Source organism: Puntigrus tetrazona, unplaced genomic scaffold, assembly GCF_018831695.1.
Source record: "Puntigrus tetrazona isolate hp1 unplaced genomic scaffold, ASM1883169v1 S000000003, whole genome shotgun sequence".
Classification (NCBI taxonomy): domain Eukaryota; kingdom Metazoa; phylum Chordata; class Actinopteri; order Cypriniformes; family Cyprinidae; genus Puntigrus; species Puntigrus tetrazona.
In genome coordinates, this window is record NW_025047683.1 from 2,595,889 (window position 1) to 2,603,550 (window position 7,662).

Genomic DNA, 7,662 nt, shown 5'->3' on the forward strand with positions numbered 1-7,662 from the left:
TCATCCAGGGCCTTTATTAAATAAAATCATGCCCAATTAAGTGTTATTGTGATGGGGTTAGTCTGTGAGCGCAGGCCTTATAGAAAACATTCATCCAGGGCCTCTATTAAATAAAATCATGCCCAATAAGGTGTTACTGTGTAGGGTTAGTCTGTGAGCGCAGGCCCTTTGTAAAACATTCATCAGGGCCTTTATTAAATAATATCATGCCCAAATAAGTGTTATTGTGATGGGGTTAGTCTGTGAGCGCAGGCCTTATAGAAAACATTCATCCAGGGCCTTTATTAAATAAAATCATGCCCAAATAAGTGTTATTGTGATGGGGTTAGTCTGTGAGCGCAGGCCTTATAGAAAACATTCATCCAGGGCCTTTATAGAATAAAATCATGCCCAAATAAGTGTTATTGTGATGGGGTTAGTCTGTGAGCGCAGGCCTTATAGAAAACATTCCTCCAGGGCCTTTATTAAATAAAATCATGCCCACATAAGTGTTATTGTGATGGGGTTAGTCTGTGAGCGCAGGCCTTATAGAAAACATTCATCCAGGGCCTTTATTAAATAAAATCATGCCCAAATAAGTGTTTATGTGATGGGGTTAATCTGTGAGCTCAGGCCTTATAGAAATCATTCATCCAGGGCCTTTATTAAATAAAATCATGCCCAAATAAGTGTTATTGTGATGGGGTTAGTCTGTGAGCGCAGGCCTTATAGAAAACATTCATCCAGGGCCTTTTTAAATAAAATCATGCCCAAAAAGTGTTTATGTGATGGGGTTAATCTGTGAGCACAGGGCTTATATAGAAAACATTCATCCAGGGCCTTTATTAAATAAAATCATGCCCAAATAAGTGTTATTGTGATGGGGTTAGTCTGTGAGCGCAGGCCTTATAGAAAACATTCATCCAGGGCCTTTTTAAATAAAATCATGCCCAAATAAGTGTTTATGTGATGGGGTTAATCTGTGAGCACAGGCCTTATAGAAATCATTCATCCAGGGCCTTTATTAAATAAAATCATGCCCAAATAAGTGTTTATGTGATGGGGTTAATCTGTGAGCACAGGCCTTATAGAAATCATTCATCCAGGGCCTTTATTAAATAAAATCATGCCCACATAAGTGTTATTGTGATGGGGTTAGTCTGTGAGCGCAGGCCTTATAGAAAACATTCATCAGGGCCTTTTTAAATAAAATCATGCCCAAAAAGTGTTTATGTGATGGGGTTAATCTGTGAGCACAGGGCTTATATAGAAAACATTCATCCAGGGCCTTTATTAAATAAAATCATGCCCAAATAAGTGTTATTGTGATGGGGTTAGTCTGTGGCGCAGGCCTTATAGAAAACATTCATCCAGGCGAGAATGAAATAAAGCGATGCCCATTAAAGTGTTACTGCGTTGGGGTTAATGTGTGAGCCCAGGCCCTTTGGAAAATTGAAATCCAGACACGGGGGGTTCGTAAATGTGTGTGTCCGAGAAGTCGCTCTTAACCCGGCCTTGATCGGCTGTAACGAGCGCCTGGATGTCTGGACGTAGGTTTTGAGCAGCTTAAAAAATCCTCCAGGGTGGGAGGTCCGAGTGGGAAAGCGTCCGAGAAGTCGCACTTAACCCGGCGAGATCGGCTGAAATATGCGCCTGGATGTTTGGACTTAGGTTTTGAAAGCAAAAAAATCCTCCAGGGTGGCGAAGTCGAGTGGGAAAGCGTCGGAAGTCGCACTTAACCCGGCCGAGATCGTCTGAAATATGCGCCTGGATGTCTGGACTTAGGTTTTGAACGCTTAAAAAATACCTCCAGGGTGGAGGGTCAGAGTGGGAAAGCGTCCGAGTCGCACTTAACCCGGCCGAGATCGTCTGAAATATGCGCCTGGATGTCTGGACTTAGGTTTTGAAAGCAAAAAAAAATCCTCCAGGGTGGCGGGGGTCGAGTGGGAAAGCGTCCGAGAAGTCGCACTTAACCCGGCCGAGATCGGCTGAAATATGCGCCTGGATGTTTGGACTTAGGTTTTGAAAGCAAAAAAAATCCTCCAGGGTGGCGAAGTCGAGTGGGAAAGCGTCCGGGAAGTCGCACTTAACCCGGCCGAGATCGGCTGAAATATGCGCCTGGATGTTTGGACTTAGGTTTTGAAAGCAAAAAAAAATCCTCCAGGGTGGCGGGGGTCGAGTGGGAAAGCGTCCGGGAAGTCGCACTTAACCCGGCCGAGATCGTCTGAAATATGCGCCTGGATGTCTGGACTTAGGTTTTGAACGCTAAAAAAATACCTCCAGGGTGGAGGGGGTCGAGTGGGAAAGCGTCCGAGAAGTCGCACTTAACCCGGCCGAGATCGGCTGAAATATGCGCCTGGATGTCTGGACTTAGGTTTTGAAAGCAAAAAAAAATCCTCCAGGGTGGCGGGGGTCGAGTGGGAAAGCGTCCGAGAAGTCGCACTTAACCCGGCCGAGATCGGCTGAAATATGCGCCTGGATGTTTGGACTTAGGTTTTGAAAGCAAAAAAATCCTCCAGGGTGGCGAAGTCGAGTGGGAAAGCGTCCGGGAAGTCGCATAACCCGGCCGAGATCGGCTGAAATATGCGCCTGGATGTTTGGACTTAGGTTTTGAAAGCAAAAAAATTTCCTCCAGGGTGGCAGTGGGGGTCGAGTGGGAAAGCGTCCGGAAGTCGCACTTAACCCGGCCGAGATCGTCTGAAATATGCGCCTGGATGTTTGGACTTAGGTTTTGAAAGCAAAAAAAATCCTCCAGGGTGGCGGGAAGTCGAGTGGGAAGCGTCGGGAAGTCGCACTTAACCCGGCCGAGATCGGCTGAAATATGCGCCTGGATGTTTGGACTTAGGTTTTGAAAGCAAAAAATTTCCTCCAGGGCCGGCGGGGTCGAGTGGAAGCGTCCGAGAAGTCGCACTTAACCCGGCCGATCGCGTCTGAAATATGCGCCTGGATGTTTGGACTTAGGTTTTGAAAGCAAAAAAATCCTCCAGGGTGGCGAAGTGAGTGGGAAAGCGTCCGGGAAGTCGCACTTAACCCGGCCGAGATCGTCTGAAATATGCGCCTGGATGTTTGGACTTAGGTTTTGAAAGCAAAAAAATTTCCTCCAGGGTGGCGAAGTCGAGTGGGAAAGCGTCGGGAAGTCGCACTTAACCCGCCGAGATCGGCTGAAATATGCGCCTGGATGTCTGGACTTAGGTTTTGAAAGCAAAAAATTTCCTCCAGGGCGGCGAAGTCGAGTGGGAAAGCGTCCGGGAAGCGCGCTTAACCGGACCGAGATCGGCTGGATGAAGCGCCTGGATGTCTGGACTTAGGTTTTGAAAGCAAAAAAAATTTCCTCCAGGACGGCGGGGGTCGAGTGGGAAAGCGTCCGGGAAGGCGCACTTAACCCGGACTCGATCGGTCGGATGAAGCGCCTGGATGTTTGGACTTAGGTTTTGAACGCAAAAAAATTTCCTCCAGGGCGGCGAAGTCGAGTGGGAAAGCGTCCGGGAAAGGCGCATAACCCGGACTCGATCGGTCGGATGAAGCGCCTGGATGTTTGGACTTAGGTTTTGACGCAAAAAAATTTCCTCCAGGGCGGCGAAGTCGAGTGGGAAAGCGTCCGGGAAGGCGCACTTAACCCGGACTCGATCGGTCGGATGAAGCGCCTGGATGTTTGGACTTAGGTTTTGAACGAAAAAATTTCCTCCAGGACGGCGGGGGTCGAGTGGGAAAGCGTCCGGGAAGGCGCACTTAACCCGGACTCGATCGGTCGGATGAAGCGCCTGGATGATTTCGTTTGAAAATTGCACTAAGTCAACCGGGAAAGGTCCGACTTCCATACCCTCCGAGGCTCGAGTCAGGCCGACCGAGAGGCCTCCTCCCGGGCATGATTCAAATTTTCCCGCGACCCTGGAGGTGGCCGTTTACACAGGAACAACTTTTACATGGGTACGATTTGGTGAGCGCGTGTTTTGTGGACTTAGTCTCTGGCGAAAAAAAGTCGAAAAAGCGACTAAGTCCATATCGACTTAGGTTTTGAGCGCAATCTTTCTGAAGCTCCGGGCGAGGAGCTATCGAGCGCTTCACCTGAAACACGGACACAGGCGCCGAGAGAGGGCGTTCGGCGGCGAGCGTCCCCTCGGCCCGAAGCGTGATCGATTGGGGCGCAGCGCGCCTAGCCTAGAGACCCCACCCGGCCAGCCCGCTGCCGCTATGGGTCGGGAGTGCCTGGCAGGGGCACGGCGTGCAATGGGTTTACGTTTGGGCTTTGACAGCACGCCGCGCCCGGGCAATTTGGACGTTCGTTACGAGCAGGCCCCCTCAGCCGAGGAAGGCGCCGAACCCGCCGGAGGAGAGCCTAGAAGCGGCGGTCAGAGCGCAGAAGTCCGTCACGGCGGGCGTGGAGGCAGAAACGCGGCAGCGTCCCGGCGCGCGGCGGGTACCCCGTCCCGTGAAACACACTTTTCCGAGCGTCGGCCGCGATCCCAGCGGCCACCCACCCCGAAAAACGGCGACCCCCGCCGGGGGAAGGTTCGAGCCGCGCGTCGCCCCTATGAGCGGCCGGTCTTAGCCGAGGGTTCAAGCGGGGTCTGCCCAGGCCCCCTCCTCAGGCGGACTGAGACCGTGTGTAGGCAAAAAGCGCGGCCAGCGTCGGTTGGTCCCTCGACCCACGGGGGTTACCTGGTTGATCCTGCCAGTAACATATGCTTGTCTCAAAGATTAAGCCATGCAGGTCTAAGTGCACACGGCCGGTACAGTGAAACTGCGAATGGCTCATTAAATCAGTTATGGTCCCTTTGATCGCTCCACCCGGTACTTGGATAACTGTGGCAATTCCAGAGCTAATACATGCAAACGAGCGCCGACCGGGCCGACCGCCTCTCCTCGCGGGGGGCGGGAGGCTAGGGACGCGTGCATTTATCAGATCAAAACCCATCCGGGCCCCGGAGATCCGTCCTCCCGGACCGGTACCTTTGGTGACTCTAGATAACCTCGGGCGATCGCTCGCCCTTCGCGTGGCGGCGATTCATTCAGTGTCTGCCCTATCAACTTTCGATGGTACATCAGGCGCCTACCATGGTGACCACGGGTGGCGGGAATCAGGGTTCGATTCGGAGAGGAGCCTGAGAAGCGGCTACCACATCCAAGGAAGGCAGCAAGCGCGCCAAATTACCCATTCCGACTCGGAGGTAGTAGCGAAAAATAACAATACAGGTCTCTTCCGAGGCCCTGTAATTGGAATAGCGTATCTTAAACACATGGCGAGACCCATTGGAGGCAAGTCTGGTGCCAGCAGCGCGGTAATTCCAGCTCAATAGCGTATATTAAAGTTGCTGCAGTTAAAAAGCTCGTAGTTGGATCTCGGGATCTGGCTGGCGGTCCGCGAGGCGAGCCACGCCCGTCCCAGGTCCCTGCCTCGGCGCCCCGGATGCCCTTGGCTGGGTGTCGGTCGAGAACCCAAAGCGTTTACTTTGAAAAAATTAGAGTGTTCAAAGCAGGCCGGGCGTCGCCGCTGAATACCGCAGCTAGGAATAATGGAATAGGACTCCGGTTCTATTTTGTGGGTTTCTGGAACCCGGAGCCATGATTAAGAGGGGCGGCGGGGCATTCGTATTGCGCGCTAGAGGTGAAATTCTTGGACGGCGCAAGGCGGACGAAGCGAAAGCATTTGCCAAGAATGTTTTCATTAATCAAGAAGCGAAAGTCGGAGGTTGAAAGGCGATCAGATACCGTCGTAGTTCCGACCGTAAACGATGCCGACCCGCGATCCGGCGGCGTTATTCCCATGACCCGCCGGGCAGCGTGCGGGAAACCACGAGTCTTTGGGTTCCGGGGGGAGTATGGTTGCAAAGCTGAAACTTAAAGGAATTGACGGAAGGGCACCACCAGGAGTGGAGCCTGCGGCTTAATTTGACTCAACACGGGAAACCTCACCCGGCCCGGACACGGAAAGGATTGACAGATTGATAGCTCTTTCTCGATTCTGTGGGTGGTGGTGCATGGCCGTTCTTAGTTGGTGGAGCGATTTGTCTGGTTCATTCCGATAACGAACGAGACTCCGGCTTGCTAAATAGTGGCGCGGCCACTTGGGTCGGCGTCAAAAACTTCTTAGAGGGACAAGTGGCGTTCAGCCACGCGAGATGGAGCAATAACAGGTCTGTGATGCCCTTAGATGTCCGGGGCTGCACGCGCGCCACAATGGGCGGATCAGCGTGTGTCTACCCTGCGCGAGAGGCGCGGGTAACCAGCTGAACCCGCGTGATCGGGACTGGGGATTGAAACTATTTCCCATCAACGAGGAATTCCCAGTAAGCGCGGGTCATAAGCTCGCGTTGATTAAGTCCCTGCCCTTTGTACACACCGCCCGTCGCTACTACCGATTGGATGGTTTAGTGAGGTCCTCGGACCGGCCCCGCCGGGGCCCCTCGCGGGGCTCTGGCGGAGCGCCGGGAAGACGATCAAACTTGACTATCTAGAGGAAGTAAAAGTCGTAACAAGGTTTCCGTGGTGAACCTGCGGAAGGATCATTGATCGGCCCGGCCCGATCCAGCGAAACCGCCCGGGCGGAGGCCTAGCCCACCTCCCCCCCGTCTCAAGCTCCGGGTGCGCGGCAGAGGCCGGCGGCTCCGGGGCGGCCTCTCCCCTCCGGAGCACCGACAGCGAAAGCGCAGAGCGCGATAAGAAAAAAAAAGGGAACTTGACTGTCGCTGCACTCTGGCGCCCCGCTTTCAGCGGCGGGGCTGAGCAGGAGCCCTGGCGAGTACCCGCCACGGCCTCCGGGACCGTGGGTTCAAAGTCTCCTCCCGCGAAGGAGGCGCCCGTCGGGAGTAAAAAACCTCTATCCTATTTTACTCTATGATCCAGCGGCCGTGGCCGAGAGGTCTGCCGCTCAAAAACCCAAGGCGGCAAAAGAACGCACAAAAACCTAAGGCGAAGCGGAGAGAGATCGCGAGAAAGGCGCCGTTCCCTGGGAGAGCAGCGCACCTCGCGGAGGCTTGAGCAACCTACGCGGCGCCCATGACTGTCGCTGCACTCGGCGGGCCCCCCTGCTTTCCAGCGGCGGGGCGAGCGAGCCCTGGCGGAGTACCCGCCACGGCCTCCGGGACCGTGGGTTCAAAGTCTCCTCCCGCGAAGGAGGCGCCCGTCCGAAAAAAAAAACCTCTATCCTATTTTACTCTATGATCCAGCGGCCGTGGCCGAGAGGTCTGCGCTCAAAAACCCAAAGCGGCAAAAGAACCGCACAAAAACCTAAGGCGGAGAGAGAGAGAGAGAGATCCGAGAGAACTTGACTGTCGCTGCACTCGGCGGGCCCCCCTGCTTTCCAGCGGCGGGGGCTGAGCGAGAACCCTGGCGGAGTACCCCACGGCCTCCGGGACCGTGGGTTCAAAGTCTCCTCCCGCGAAGGAGGAGCGCCCGTCCGGGGTAAAAAAACCTCTATCCTATTTTACTCTATGATCCAGCGGCCGTGGCCGAGAGGTCTGCAGCGCAAAAACCAAAGCGGCAAAAGAACGCACAAAAACCTAAGGGAGAGAGAGAGAGAGATCCGAGAGAACTTGACTGTCGCTGCACTCGGCGAGGCCCCTGCTTTCAGCGGCGGGGCGGGCCGAGCCCTGGCGGGTACCCGCACGGCCTCCGGGACCGTGGGTTCAAAGTCTCCTCCCGCGAAGGAGGGGCGCCCGTCCGGGGTAAAAAAACCTCTATCCT